The 15780-nt window shown below is 32.9% G+C and overlaps 2 long non-coding RNA genes across 2 annotated transcripts; both read left to right on the top strand.

The window, feature by feature from the left end:
* Window positions 1-1395: 1395 nt before the first annotated feature.
* Window positions 1396-4603, top strand: LOC140181791 (uncharacterized). The gene is made up of 3 exons (XR_011877151.1): window positions 1396-2028; window positions 2120-2300; window positions 4315-4603. It is a non-coding gene; the product is annotated as an uncharacterized lncRNA (long non-coding RNA).
* Window positions 4604-11335: 6732 nt separating this feature from the next.
* Window positions 11336-12716, top strand: LOC112776458 (uncharacterized). Its single transcript, XR_003189949.3, has 2 exons — window positions 11336-11670; window positions 12077-12716. It is a non-coding gene; the product is annotated as an uncharacterized lncRNA (long non-coding RNA).
* The last annotated feature ends 3064 nt before the right edge of the window (window positions 12717-15780 follow it).

Genomic DNA, 15780 nt, shown 5'->3' with positions numbered 1-15780 from the left:
TTGCTTCTTTGTGCTTTCTGTTTCTACTTCTTTCTGTTTTTGCTTGTGGGGGTGCTGGAAAGGGAAGACGGGGAGGGGGGGTGACGCGGGGTGGGAGTGGGGGTGGGGGGTGCGGGGAAGGAAAAACGGGAAGGGGAGGAGGGGTGACGCGGGGTGGGGGTGGGGTGACGCGGGGAAGGGAAAACGAGGAGGGGGAGGGGGATGGGACGCGGGGTGGGCGTGGGGGGTGGGGGGAGGGGAGGCAGGGAGAGGGAGGGGGAGGGGGACGGCGGCGGCGTTGGTGGTGGTGCTGGTGGTGGTGTTGGTGGAGGTTGTGGCAGTGGTGTTGGTGTTGGTATTGGTGGTGGTGGTGGTGGTGGAGGAGGAAGTAATTATGTTGGTAGTGGTGAGGGTATTTTTGTCCAAAAAAAATAAAAAGGACGATTTTAATACGAAAAAAACGTAAAGGACGATTTTAAATCCAAAATTACAAGAGGGACGATTTCGATTCTGGCACAAAACTTTAGGGACCAAAATCGTACTTACCCCTTTAAAAAATTTATACTATTAATTTAATATTTAAATTTTTTTTATTTTGGTTCTATTTTAATGTACTCTAGATTTTTATTATGTATTTATAATTTTGATGAAAGTTATTCTTAGAAGAAATACTAATCTTATTTCTTAATTTTTTTGGTCCAGACAATATTAAATCATTTATATTAAAAGATTTAGATAATTAAAAAAATATTATTTATAGGTTAATAATCTGTTTTTTAGATATTCAAATATTAAAATTGGTCTAAATTGTAAAATCCAAGACTTTTGAAAAGTACTATTTTGAATCAATCTCAAATCATATATTTATTTATAGTTTTAATTTTAGAAATTATTTTATTTAAAAATAATTAAAGACAATTAATTGGATTTAAAATAAATTAAGATTTTTATCCAAACTCTATACCTATAGATTATTTTTCTATTTATGATTTAAAGTTTTAGAAATTTGAAAATAATGAGGTTTGGTTATTTAAATTAGAACTTTGTCTAATTTTATAATTATTGAATTATTTCCTATATATAAATTATAAAGTTGGTAGTTATGAAATAATAAAAATTTTATATGATTTGATTTTAGATAATTTATATTTATATCATTTAATACTTTAAGTTTAAAAATAAAAAAAATTAATTATATTACTATGTATTTTTAATTAAAGTAATTTATTGAGAATCAATTAGTATTTTTATACCACAAATAATATTTTAAAATAACTTTAGAGATTAAATTAATTTTTTAAATTAATACTCTATGCTCCAATTTTATTAAAATTATATGATTCAAATTAAATCTAAAATTCTCAATTCCATACACAAACCCTAACCCTAATTAAACCACATTTTCCCCCTATCCCTAATGAAACCCTAAGCCGCCTTTCCCCCCACCAGTAAACAAAGAAAAAGAAACAACACATACACACACCAACACATGCAGCTTCAGCCGAAATAGAAAGGGAAGAGAAGAGAGGGATCCGCGGAGGAAGGGGAGGGGAGAGTGAGGGCGGCGCCAGCGGGCGTCACTGCCGCCGTGCCGTCATGTCGCACAGACAAGATAGGGAGAGGGTCGCGCCGCAGCTGTCGTCCAAGGAGCCGCCACCTCTGTTCGTCGACGCCGCTCAGGGAAGAAGTAAGAGCCGCCCGAGAGTCAGTGGAGGAGGGAGCCTCTACTGCGTCGCCACCGCGCCGTTGCCGCGCCTTGGTGCTGCTGTCGAAGCCACTTCTGCCGCCGCTGCTACTAAGGTTTGTCGTCGTCAATCCCCACGTTGCCGCTGCTGGAGGAGTTTCATGCGTCGCCGCCACCATCGTCGCTGGTGTGGTCGGAGCCCCCGTCGCTGGTTTAGTCGGAGCCGCCGTTGCTGGTGAGGAAGAGAGGCTAGCCAGTTCTGCTTCTGGTTTCTAAAATCTGACAAGAACTCCACTGCCGCTGCTGGAGTTGCTGTTGCTGTTGCTCTGGCTCCGTTTTGAACCGTTAGAACCGCTACTGTTTTGGTAAGCCTTACCTTGTTTCTGATTCTTCCTTGTTCTACCAATTCGTTTCTATCTTGAAACTTGTTGCTGAAACTATTCGTATTGAATAAAGTGGTTATAGTAAGTTACGTTGCCGATGCCGTTACCGGAGGTAATTGCTGGCTCTGTTTGGAGATTGCTGCTGCTACTGGAATCCCAAATCGGAAAGGAGAGGAGGCCGTTTAACCTCGTCACTGTTGCTGCCATGGAAACAGGTGCTGGAAACTACTAACGGAGAAGCTACGTTTAGTGAGGTAGGGGCTTTTTCAAAGAACTTAATTTTATGATTTGGAGTTGTTATAAATGGATATTAATGTGATAAATGTACTTTTAGTGGTTGTATAAGCCTTATGTTTTGCTGAGCTATTTTGGAATGAACGTGTTTGTGGTTTGATTGGATTGTGGTTTGATTTGGTTATATGGTTGGTTGCTGAAATATTTCCTTACAATTTCGGAAACGAGTTTGGTTCATTGAAAATGAATTGAGTTTGGATCTGATTTCTTGAATTATGAAAAGGATATGAATTTTCGAAATTAGTCTGATTTTAAATTAATTTGGTTTTGAACCCGTGGAGGGGGTTGCGTAATGGTTTGGTTGGGACCCGAAACGGGTGGCAAAGTCCAAGTTTTAGGAGAGATGCTGCCGATTTTTTTATGAAATTCCAGATTTTTTTTAAAATACGATTTAGAAAAGGATTGGATTCAAGAGGTTCTATTGTTTGGTTCTTGATTTATTAAGAAATAGGTGATTCAAGTTTAATCTTTTAAGGAAAGTTTATGTTTTAAGTTTGATTTAAACATGAGGGACTTATGTTTTAAAGTTTGGACAAAGAAGTACCTTTGGAGGAGTTTTAGCGGATTTTGAAGGAAATTGAACTTTGATTACTTAATTTCGCATTGCTTTTGAAGTATTCTTTAAATTTTAACTAAACAAATCCGAGCCTTTGGGAAAGTTTCCGATTTAAGAACGAAAAGAAATTGGTCTTTGGGCTTAAATAATTTTGGTTTTGAAACTGGTTCGGAACTTTTGACTTACATGCTTTGATTTTGATTTTAAAGCTTCATTTTAATTGATTTCAACTTAAGTAACTATGATTCCGAGGATTTCTAAGGAATTTAAGAAATGAGGCAGGTTATTCTTCTCTAAAATCTTGAGTCTTTGCCAAGGTTGTTAATTAATAACTTTTGATTTCAAAGTGGTGGAGCGAATGATTTGAAAATGAGTGATTTGAGTCTTTTAGAAGAGATTTTGAATTTGGCTTGGTTATGAAGTTGTTTGAAAGTTTTGAAAAGAAAATTTACTTAAGAAAAGTGGTTCTTGGCAAGATGTGAACTGAATACGTTTGTGATTTGAAAGTGGGCCAAGAATGAATTTTGAAATAAGATTTTGAGTCTGATTGACTGTGGGTGTTACTGAGAATATGATGAGGGTTTCTGGCCTGGCAAGGATGGTGGTATAGTCCTGCTTGCTTAGTGCGTAAACCGTTATACAGGGATGGTGGTTTTGTCCCGCCTGCAGTGAGGATGGTGGTTTTGTCCCGCTCATACATTGATAAATTATTTGGCAAGGACGGTGATTTAATCCCCCTTGCGTGTTCCGGGCAAGGATGATGGTTTAGTCCCACTTGCTTGTGGAACCTACGGATAAGGATGGTGGTTTAATCCCGCTTATCCGAGTCGGGTCTGGCAACATAACCGACGCGTGAGTTCATGGCCAGTAGGACAGGCATGCATCGGGTGTGCATATTGTAATTGGTTTGCCTATGTGAATAGTTATGTTTAATTGCTAATTGTTCTACTTGATATAACTGCTTGATTGTGTTTGAACCTTCTTAATTGTGTTTGTGACTGAAAATTGGTTGGATTGTGATGAATTGGTTGTTGATTGAGTTGCTTGGGCCTAGGGCCGTGGTTGATTATGAGATGGACTGAAAGCTGTGTTTGGTTTGTGCTTTAGGTTTAGAAAAGTATGAAAAACTAAACTGGTTCAGCATAGACTTAATGAACCTATGCTTGGAACAGTTTGGTCATTCATGCTGTCTAGGAAAAACTTTTAAAAAAGCTTTTAGATTTCTGAGAAATTAACAGCTTTCCCTTTTAGAAAGGATTTCGGATTTTGAATATTAAATCTTTGGTTGTGAAAAGAAGCATAAGGCGGTTATTAATCACTGTACTTTAAAACCGGTTTTATTCTCGTATCTTATTATAGCAATTCTGTAACCCTATAATGAGAACCCTTTCGAGGACGATGTTCTCACTTTCCTACAGATTTTTCCCTTTTCAGGATATGGGCGACAGAGCTTCAAAAGAATTATATTCATTTTCTGTTTATTCGATGTTATTTTGTATTATCTTAGTTTTTATTTTTTCCTCGCCTTTATTTCTAGCAATTTTTGCAAGAGGGATAGTTGTTTTGATATGTGAAGTTTGTATATTGGTATGATGTATATATATTTATGTATTATTTGTAAGTATTGTAATCAGTACTGTAACGTATGGATAGAAGTTTTGAATATTCGGTTTTAAATTTTAAACAGACTCATATTTTAGTATTAAATGTTTTAAAAGTCGTCGTACCACCCGATCTATCAAGAGTGGCGCAATTGGAAACGTGACATTTTGATAGTTAGGGGGTTACATAAATAATATACTGAATGATGATAACATTAGTTAGTTGTGTATATATATTCCATTAGTTTGTTAATTTTATCTTTTATTATGGTACTATTTTAATGTACACTAATTTTTTATTGTGTATTTATAATTGTAAAAATAATTATTCTTAGAAAAAATATTAATTTTATTTCTTCATTTTTTAGCTCGGACAATATTAAATAATTTATATAAAATATTTAGATAATTTCAAAACTATTATTTATACTATAACAAAATAACAATATACAAAGGGATATAGGAGTTTGATGTTCAACTCTTTTTTACTATTCAGTGGGTTTTGTATAGCAGTTGTTTTATAAAATATTTATTTAAAAATATTGATAATTTTTTATTTAATTTATACGGTAAAAAATAACAATTTATGTAATTTTATTTTATTTAATATCTAATACATTTATATTCGGATTTTCTTTTATTCTTTTCGACATGATTGAATTGAAATAGTCCCATTATATGATAGACAACTTTAACTTCTATCATAATAACTATTTTTTTTTACTTTATTTACTATCTTTTTATTTCTGTTATAATAACTATTTTTTTATTCTAATAATAATTGTTTCATACAGAAAAGTGTATCCTGAATTAGAAATAGAATAAAAAATTGAAAAAAAAAACAAATTAAAAGGTAAACTAATAGAATAAAGAATTAAAGAAGAGGTTAAACATGATTTTTTTTTATAACTGTTACTGAAATACAAGTGAAAATAAAATAGAGAATATGAGTTGTCCTTCACCGTGGGTGTGGTTTCTTTATGCAGGATAACGAGTAAATACTTATAGTTGTCCCTGAGATTCACGCAAATACCTATAATAATCCCTAAGATCCTGATTTTTCCATTGTATTCCTCCAGATAGAGCTCCGAGCACTCAAACTGGTCCCTGGTCATATTTCAGGTGATGACTCATCATCGGAGCGCTGACGTGGCCTCGGATTGCCACACTGGAGGGGTCCAATGGCTAGCTGAGCTGGCTAATTTCTAATTTGTACCCATGTTGGTCCCTAGTATTATATGTAACCCTAAATTCCCAAATTTTCATACCGTTCATCTCTTCTTCGTCTTCATCTCTTCTTCTTCTTTTTCATATACTACTTGCTGTTCATACTCTTTCGTTTGGGCCGCTACTCATGCCGATGATGGGTGGTGGTAGCGCTGCAGGTGGAAGCTCTGTTCAAATCTTTACCACTAATGTTTCCACCACGATGAACTTGGTTGATGATGGGCAATTACAATCTTTATAAGCTGTTTTAGTTCAAACCAAAGTTAGCCGTAATACATCTTGTTTCAGTGTTTCAGTCAATTAAAAATTCTTCTTTTGCAGTAAAAGTTGTAAGTACAAATAGCCTAAAAAATTGTAGAAAAAAATCACGAAAAAAAAATTAAGCAAAAGCTTAGGTGTTACACATGTAAAGAGAAAAGAAAATGAATTAGGAGACAATTGGAATGGTATTAGTGACGTTGCCAGGTCTACATTCACAAGTGCAAACATTTCTAGACCCTTGAACTACACGTTGTGATATTCGGGAATGAAGTTTGATGTTCACCACCTTCCCAGCCATCTGTAGCATCATCATAAACAGAACAATGCCATAGTTAAAGGAGAAAAATGCCATTCAATTCCTAAAAAAAAGCAGTCTAAGAATACTAAAGGTCAAGCATATCGAAAAATGACAAAACAGAAAGTACAAACCATTCTCCAAACCAAGTCTTCAGGACCTAATGGTTGAGCTGGACTAGAATACAAGAAATGCCTTGAGTACTGGAAAACAAAATAAAAGCAATTAATGCCAAATAGGAAAGCTAGACAATGAACTAAATATCAATTTTAGAAAAATAACAAATATGTAGGGTGATTAGTGGTTATATTGCACAGGGCATAAATTATGCTTAAACTTGCCATTGGCATTGGTTTCATTAGAAATTTTTTGCAAGGTTTCAGCAGCAAAAGACTGTACATAACCCAGAACACAAACCTTGGAAAGATTTTGTTGCATTTTTTTTATACGAGTAGCACTAATGTCTTTCAAAAAATTTAGAAGCCAACCTGACCTCACAACATCAAAGGAAGAGACAAACAAGGCTATCTGCATGTGTGGCAAAAATGTCATCCTCTTAGCACTTTCCACCAAAAAATAAAAATAAAACATAAAACTACAATTCAGTTAAGCTGGCATACAAGAATGCAGCCAGATCCACCAGAAATCACAGTGGCAATTGCCTGCATGACAAGACATATACTTCTCTATGGAACAACTTTATGGTGTATTTGAAAAGCACTAGGTGAACCTAAAGCAGTTTTCATTGAGTGTGCATAGAGGTTTTGGTAAAATGAAGGAGCAAAATCCTGAGATAACGTGCATTTTGTGCTACTCTTTAGTGCCCTTGGCTGCAACAGAATGCTTGCACCTTTAAGTGCCTCCCTGCACTGAAATCTCTTGGGGATTGGATTATGATTTTAGTTTCTTTTCAGTGTTATGCCGATGGGTCTAGATCACCTAAACAAGCTTTGTTGTCGGAGGATATACCATAATCCTTTCTTCATTTTTTTTGAAATCACCCCATGATGAAACATGATGTCCAACTTCCCTTCCATCTGCAAGAAATTTTAAATTTTCACATAATACGGGCAGAATTTGAAAGCCTACTAATGCATTAAAAAAATCACCACAAGAAAACAAAACATTTTTTCCAATCCTGCATAGAACTCCTGTTTCATCCCTATTTCATTCGGGTTAAATAGAGTAACCCCACAAACCCCAGCCAGTCTTCAAACCCTAGGCACTACAATGGCACCAAAACTCCAGAACCTCAACTATACTAACAACTTGCATATCATCAACCAACACTGTATTAAAAATGTAAAGTAAAAAAAAAGGAAGGTTACCTTGAGTCCGATCACAAAGTCAGAACCTTGTGCTTATGGTGAAGGAGGGGAAGAACGATAACAACTTCTGGTCAGATTACTTCTTCTCTCAAATTTTCCTAAACCCAGCGAATACAACCCTATGGCTACGCCATTGATGGGGAGATGAAGAAGAAGTCAGATGGTGGAAGAAGAAGAGACGAGTGAAGTGAAGTATTTGTGTACGGCGTCGTTTTTGGCTTTCTAGGGCGCCAAACCCAAAACGACGACGTTTTGGACTCCTCCCACGTGGCAATTCGAGTCCACGTCAGCGCTCCGGTGATGAGTCATCACCTGAAATATGGCCAGGGACCAGTTTGAGTGCTCGAAGCTCTATCTAAAAGACTACAATAGGAAAATCGAGATCTTAGGGATTATTATGGGTATTTGCGTGAATCTCAGGGATGACTATGGGTATTTACTCGCAGGATAACTAATGGATGTAATTTAGATACCAAAATTTTGAAAAAGTCATACTCTATAAACTATGTGCAATTACTCTCACTTACAACAGTAGCTATTTTATAAAATATTTATTTATTTATTTTTAAAAATCTATTTTTTTAATTTTAAAAGTATTGATATTTTTTTATTTAATTTATAGTGCAAATGATATTTTATTTTATTTTATTTAATACCTAATAAATTTATATTCGAATTTTTTTTTACATAATTAAATTGAAATAGTACTATTATACGGTTGATAATTTTAATTTTTGTCATAATAACTAATTTCCCCTACTATAATGTCACAGATTAAATACTTTTTAATTTAATTTATACTATAAATTATAATATTTTATTTTATTAGTTACCTGAAAAATTAAAAGAAATATAAAAATTTGGTGTCCAATTATTTTTTTTATTAGAGCAGCCCAAAATAATCCATGCAGTTATCATTATTTCTACTATCATAGAAGCAGTTTTTTCTTAAAATTATTGTTATTTCTACTATTTCATATATATTATTTCGTATTCTTTTATTATATTATTATCGTTAGTAAATTATAAATATATATACGTGAAAAAATTTATTGACGGTGACTTTAAAAATAAATATATTCCTAATCTTCACCCATCATTCTACTGAATGTAGTTGCTATTGATCACTCTTGGAGTCAATAATTCCTCCTCATCTCCTCTCTCTATAGATATGTTAATAACATGTAATTCGTCAATGAACAATTTATGTATTTTCTATTAAAAAAATATTAGTAAATTCTTATGGACTTATCAATAGTTGTTATCTAAATTTTTTTATTAATAATAAATATAGATTCAATTATAATTAATTAGTCACATTAGCATATGTCAATTAAAATAAAAATTAGTTTAGGTTGTCAGTTATTTAATACATGACTACAATTAATTGTAAAGGAATACATTAAATAACTAATAAATTAAACTAATTTTTATTCTAATTGACATATACTAAAATAATAAACTAATTATAATTAAGTCCATATCTATTGCTAATAGAAAATGATCTATGTAGCAAATTTGATCGAGAAAATATATTTTATCGGATAACTTGTGTGGTCATTCAATATTTTAGTTTACTTTTGTTGTTTGAAAAAAAAAATTTGGCTATACATTATCGTATGAGTTAAAGGCTACTATAAATTGTTTATTATTAAAGCTTCTAAGGGTACAAGAAGTATTTGTTATGGCGAAAAAAAAAATATAATACTAAATAATTTTATATTACTTAAAATTTAATATTTAATTTTTGAATTTAATTTTAATGCGTTAATCATCAATTAAAATAAAAAAAGTAATTGTTTTTGTTGACATATTATTATTTAATTAAATAAATATTTAAAACTGTTTATACTGATAGTACTTTAGAATTAAGTTTATAATTTGTACTATAAAAATGTATGCTTTTAGTATGATTTTAAAAAATGAATAGATAACAAATCATTTAATCAAGTGACAGACAAATTTATTCATTTTTTAATGATATTGAATTTCGAGTTTTGTAAAAACTAGATTCTAAACTGATAGTCACAAATTTCTCAACTCAAATTAATCAAATATTAATAAATAAGCTTTCACTTGATAAATTTGATTTGTTATTAATTAAGTCAATATATTTGGACATAATTATATTAAAATACATTTATTTTAAGAATATATTACTTTCATTATGCAGATAATTATTTAGAGAGGAAAATATATTAGTATTTAGATATGGTGAAACTATTTTTTTTAGATACCATATTTTAAAGTTATCTTAATTAAATCAATAAACAATGGAATTATTAGATTATATATATTATTAAAATTAATATAGAAAAGGCAAGTAAAACATACACTGCTTTTCTATGTGAAAAAGTTAATTAATGAGTATGTATGCCAAAATAAAATTAATATTAATTTTAAATTAAAAGGTCGAGAACGAAAAAAATTTTGTAGCGAAAAAATCTTTAGAATCATTTTGTAGCAAAAAAAGGTCGAGAACGAAAAAAATTTTTAGCCCCTACCTTAAGAACCAAAATCGTACTTAATCCAAAATCAATATATTTACTGTACAAAAAAATCCGGGAAGATATCATATTTGAAAAAAATATGTGATCACAGTTCATAAATGTAAAGAGGGAGTCACTCAGATAAAGACGTCAAAAGCGTCTTTTTTATAAGATGTTTTTAATAATTAAAATTTAATACATATAATTAATTAAATTGTGTTATTTTTGTTAAAATTAGGTCAAACAAATTAATTTGATCGAAAAATAATGAATCAAATCTTGAATTAATCTAAATTAATATTATTTTTTTTTATAAAAAATGACTATAATATCCTTTTTTTTATTACCAAAGATAGGAGACTCGAACCCGCAACCTCTTAATTGAGTATGGAAGACTATGTCATTTGAGCTATAACTCATTGGCAATGACTATAATATCCTTATTATAGAAAATGATTATTTTTTATAATAAGGAGTATTTTAGTTATTTTTTATAATAAGGATATTGTAATAATTTTTTATAAAAAATAATCTTAATTTAATTCGGTTCAAGATTTGATTCACTATTTTTTTGTCAAATTAATTTGTTTGGTCTAATTTTGACAAAAATAACATGATTTAATTGATTATATATATTAAATTTTAATTACTAAAAAACATCTTTAAAAAAAGACGTTTTAAACGTTTTTATCTGAGTGACTCCCATATAAAAAGAAAACCTCCCCATTTGAAACAAAAAAAAAGGGAGATTGTGCAATAAAATAAATATTTTTTCCATTAAATCAAACTGAGAAGTAATAATTAAATGATATTTATAAACCAAAGAAAATCCTTATAAAAAATAGTATTTGTTTTGATATAATGATAAATTTATACGTATCGATATAATAAAATTATAGATAAATAACAAAATGACACGTGAATTATATTATTCACGTCAGTATTTAATTTTTTTTTTAAAATATATACAATATCAATACTTTTACTAAAATACCATTATAATTTAATAAAAATAAAAATATATTTTTATTTAATTTTATAAAAAAACATAAATATCTTTTTTTATATTAGACCAAACTATCTATTTAAATTAATCAAAATTTAAAATTCAACTAATTTTAATCTTATAATTTTAAATTTAAAACAATTTAAAAAATAAAACAAAAATACATTTAATTATTCCCACTAAAAACAATTGTTTGAATCTTATTAATGCTCTCAACAAACCCTAATCTCTCATAGTCATTTATACAAAATAAAAATCTAAAAAACTAAAAAAAAAATTAAAAAACTTCTTCATCTTCTGGATTTTCTCACCAACCGTTCACCTTCTCAAGGAATGTCTTTCACTCTAGATTCTCACTCGACTCTCGTCTCCTTCACACTTGTCGGCGTCTCGTCTTGTCGCCGGCATTTAAACGTCTCCCGGCCTTCCCAGGGCTCCTCGTCGGCGCTCGTCATCTTCTGTTTTTGGGTCCCCGCCGTCATCGAGGATTGTGGACCATCGTGGGGTCGTCGCTCGTCGTCTTCTGGTGTTGGATCCTCACATTCACCTAGTCGCAGTGGATTGTTAGTGAGTCCCTGCATCATCGCTTTCTCTGTTCTGTCTTTTCCAGATTTCCCTTCTCCCTGTATTTTGAGATGATGTTAAATTGCTAATCAATTAATTTGTCTAGTTGCTGATCTAAATGTTGTTGTAAATCATGAATAAAGTAGGATTATCAATTTACATGAAATTTCTTAACAATTTTGCATATGTGGATTGCTCAAAGCTACTTCTTTTAGTATTATTTATTTTACGTGCCCTGATTCTAGATTTTTGGTCATTTCGCTGTCTAAGGTTAGAGTAGGCTAAGGTTGAAGACTTTATAATTCTTAACCCATAGCTAGTATTTTCAATTCAATCATTCCTAAAATGCATCATTTTTGGGATTAGTTTGTTGAATTTGTGTTGAATTTCGGTTGTGATCATGTTTTAGATTATTGGCTCCCCATATATCCTCTGGAATCTTTTGAGAAGTTGTGAAGCTGTGGCTAAAGGGATACAAGGTTATTGTTCTTGATAGATGTCCTCTTGTTGTTTGAGGCCAAGATGGACAAGTTCACAAAGCCGATTATAGTTGTGTGGATTGATCCTGAAACACAGAAAAAGAGACTCATGGGGAGAGACAAATCAAATGAGGAGAATGCTAGGAATAGGATCAATGCTCAAATGACACTTGATTTGAAGAGGAATAAAGCAGATATGGTGACAGATAACATTGGATCACTTGAATGAACAATTTCAGAAGGTTCTAGTTGAAGTGTCAAAACCCTTGACATGGACTCAGTTTTCACTGTCGAAGAATGGAGCCTCGATCATACTTGCTTCACTGACTTCGGGTGTTGTTTTGTGTATAAAAGCACTTTTATAGTCACTTGTGTTCCTTAAAGATTAAATTTGAATTTGTAATTTAGCATTTTAAAAGATGAATTTAACTGTCAAGTACTGCCATCTTTTTTGTGGTTATTTGACTAATTCATAATTATAATGAGGTTGACCACTGTTTTAACATTGATAGTAATGAGAAGGTGGATCTTGGATGTGAAATATTCATAATTGAAGCTATTGTTACCTTTTGCTAAAGACGGCCTGAATTATTAGGTTTCCATTAAGATATTCATCGAGTCTTGATATAGATGTTTTTGTTCTCATGTTTAATTTTATGACTATACTAAATTATTTTGCCAAAAGATTGCGTATCCCCAAATATTATATTTCAAGTGAATATTAGTTTTTAAGTGGAGTCTTATACATTAGTGATGATCCATTGCTCTTTTTGCTAGATAAACTAGTAATAATTTTTGCAAATTTTCCTTTCACTTTTTTATTTATCTTTGACAGCCATGCATAAACCAGCTAGCTAGCTTCTGGCATGAATTGGTTGAGGTGAATATAGCTCACAACTACTTATACTTTTGTCTGCCTGATATGAAGAAAGGGTTTGTTCTCATTACACAAAGTGTTGTATTACTTATAAATTTAAGATATACAACATAATATCAACTTATATTTTATTTATGGATTAATAAGCGTATTTAGAACACCCTTTTTATATTGAAAATCAAAATTTTCAGGATATTTATTAACAAAATCCTTCTTTAGAGTTCACGCATTCTAAACTATTAATGTTTAGGATGAAAATGTATAGATAGTCAAGCCTGACTCTTTGGGAAATTGGGACCATTCTACTAGTTGAAGATTGATTTTCAATGAAGAGTGAAAAAAAAAAATTGCAATGTACATATGGTTTCTATGTCCTGAAGTCTTAGGGTAATGGTGCACGGAATTGTGATCACACTTTTCACAACTCCGCACAACTAACCAGCAAGTGCACTGGGTCGTCCAAATAATACTTTACGTGAGTAAGGATTGATCCCATGGAAATTGTCGGCTTGAAGCAAACTATGGTCATCTAATAAATATTAGTCAGGTGGATTCAATTGGTTATGAGTTTTGATAATTAAAAGATAAATAAAATATAAAATAAAATAAAGATACTTATGTAATTTATTGGTGGGAATTTCAGATAAGCGTTTGGAGATACTTTATTGCTTCTGAACCTCTGCTTTCCTATTGTCTTCTTCCAACCAAGCGTGCTCCTTTCCATGGCAAGCTGTATGATCCTCTCGAATGAAACATACCAAGTACGGTTTCTGCACGGCTAATCAACTGTCAGATTTCTCGTCTCGGATGAAAAATACTAGGTACAGCTACCGCACGGCTAATCATCTGTCGGTTCTCACTAGCGTCGGAACAAGATCTCTTTATCCTTTTGCACACTGTTACTGTGTCCAACATTCGCGAGTTTGAAGCTCGTCACAGTCATCCCTTCCTAGATCCTACTCGGAATACCACAGACAAGGTTTAGACTTTTCGAATCTCAGGAATGCTGCCAATTAGTTCTAGCCTATACCACAAAGGTTCTAATCTCTTAGACTCGGTCCGTGGATTAGAGACCCAAGAGAATATACTCCGGCTGTCATCCAATGACTACGTTGAACATCATGTAGACCGCTTGTGGTTGTCAGGCACGCGGATCTTGGCTAAGCGAGTAACGAAGATAGTGGGTGATTATCACGGGTCACTCCTTCATTCTGACTTAACTAAATTAAGTACGAGAGTATATCTTGGAGAAGAAGTAAGCGTGAATTGAAAGAGAAACAATAGTACTTGCATTAATTCATGAAGAACAGTAGAGCTCCGCACCTTAATCTATGAGGTGTAGAAACTCCACCGTAGAAAATACATAAGAGAAAAAGGTCTAGGCATGGCCGAATGGCCAGCCTCCCAATCCAAAAATATTATCGTAATTACAATAGTAAAAAGTGCTATTTATACTAAACTAGTTACTAGGGATTACAGAAAATAAGTAACTAAGTGCAGATAGTGCAAAAATCCACTTCCGGGGCCCACTTATTGTGTGATTGGGCTGAGCATTGAAGCTTTCACGTGCATAGGCCATTCTTGGAGTTAAATGCCAGCTTGGGTGCCAGTTTGGGCGTTTAACTCCAGTTCTGGTGCTAGTTCTGGTGTTTTACTCCAGAAAAGGGTCTTAGGTGGGCGTTTGAACGCTAGTTTGGGCCATCAAATCTCGGACAAAGTATAGACTATTATATATTTCTGGAAAGCCCAAGATGTCTACTTTCCAACACAATTGAGAGCACGCCAATGGGGCTTCTTTAGCTCCAGAAAATCTACTTCGAGTGCAGGAGGGTCAGAATCCAACAGCATCTGCAGTCCTTTCTCAGCCTCTGAATCAGATTTTTGCTCAGGTCCCTCAATTTCAGCCAGAAAATACCTGAAATTACAGAAAAACACACGAACTCATAATAAAGTCCAAAAATGTGATTTTTTCATGAAAACTAATAAAAATATAATAAAAAGTAACTAAAACATACTAAAGACTATGTAAAAACAATGCCAAAAAGGGTATAAATTATCCGCTCATCAGGAACTGCTATCTTGTGAGCTTCAAGACCTTCAACTTCAGCCATGGTTGCCACATATGGTCCAAGTCTCTACAACCTTTCTCTGTGAGAGACTGCACTGTTATGTATTTAAGGAAGGAGTCCAGTGACACGCCACCATACATCCGAGCATATCCATAAGTCGAAAGGACATGGTTTGTCCCGCACTCCCGCTTGCATAATCACCAACATTCTCAGGCATCCATGGCCCCTAAAAACACGGAATCTACAGAGGCAAATCAGAGTCATTAGTTACACCTATAATTTCTGAATTGTGATCCAGGATTTGAAAATAAGGTTCATCATGAACTAAAATGTTTAGAGAAAGGGAAAGAAACAAAAACTAAAAATTATGTGGTCAGCTGTTACAAGAACAACTTGACTATCAGGTCCATGCTCAGCTTGGAAATCATAAATTATGTGCATATGATATGAGTAATGTAGAAAGAAAGCGCAAGAGATCTGAAAATAAGAGCATATTAAAAACTCATTGAATCTGGAAAAGCAAATCAGCAGCAACATGAGAAGGAATTGCATGCTTATCTGCAATGACTAAAACTTCAGATGGACCAGCTAACATGTCAATTGAAACCATGGCTTCAGTATTTTGTAGAAGATTTTGAAATTAAACGAGAGAAGAAAAAAGCTCCATGATTGAAAGTATGAAACACAA

Source organism: Arachis hypogaea, chromosome 19, assembly GCF_003086295.3.
Source record: "Arachis hypogaea cultivar Tifrunner chromosome 19, arahy.Tifrunner.gnm2.J5K5, whole genome shotgun sequence".
Lineage (NCBI taxonomy): Eukaryota > Viridiplantae > Streptophyta > Magnoliopsida > Fabales > Fabaceae > Arachis > Arachis hypogaea.
This window is presented reverse-complemented; position numbering and strand designations above follow the sequence as displayed.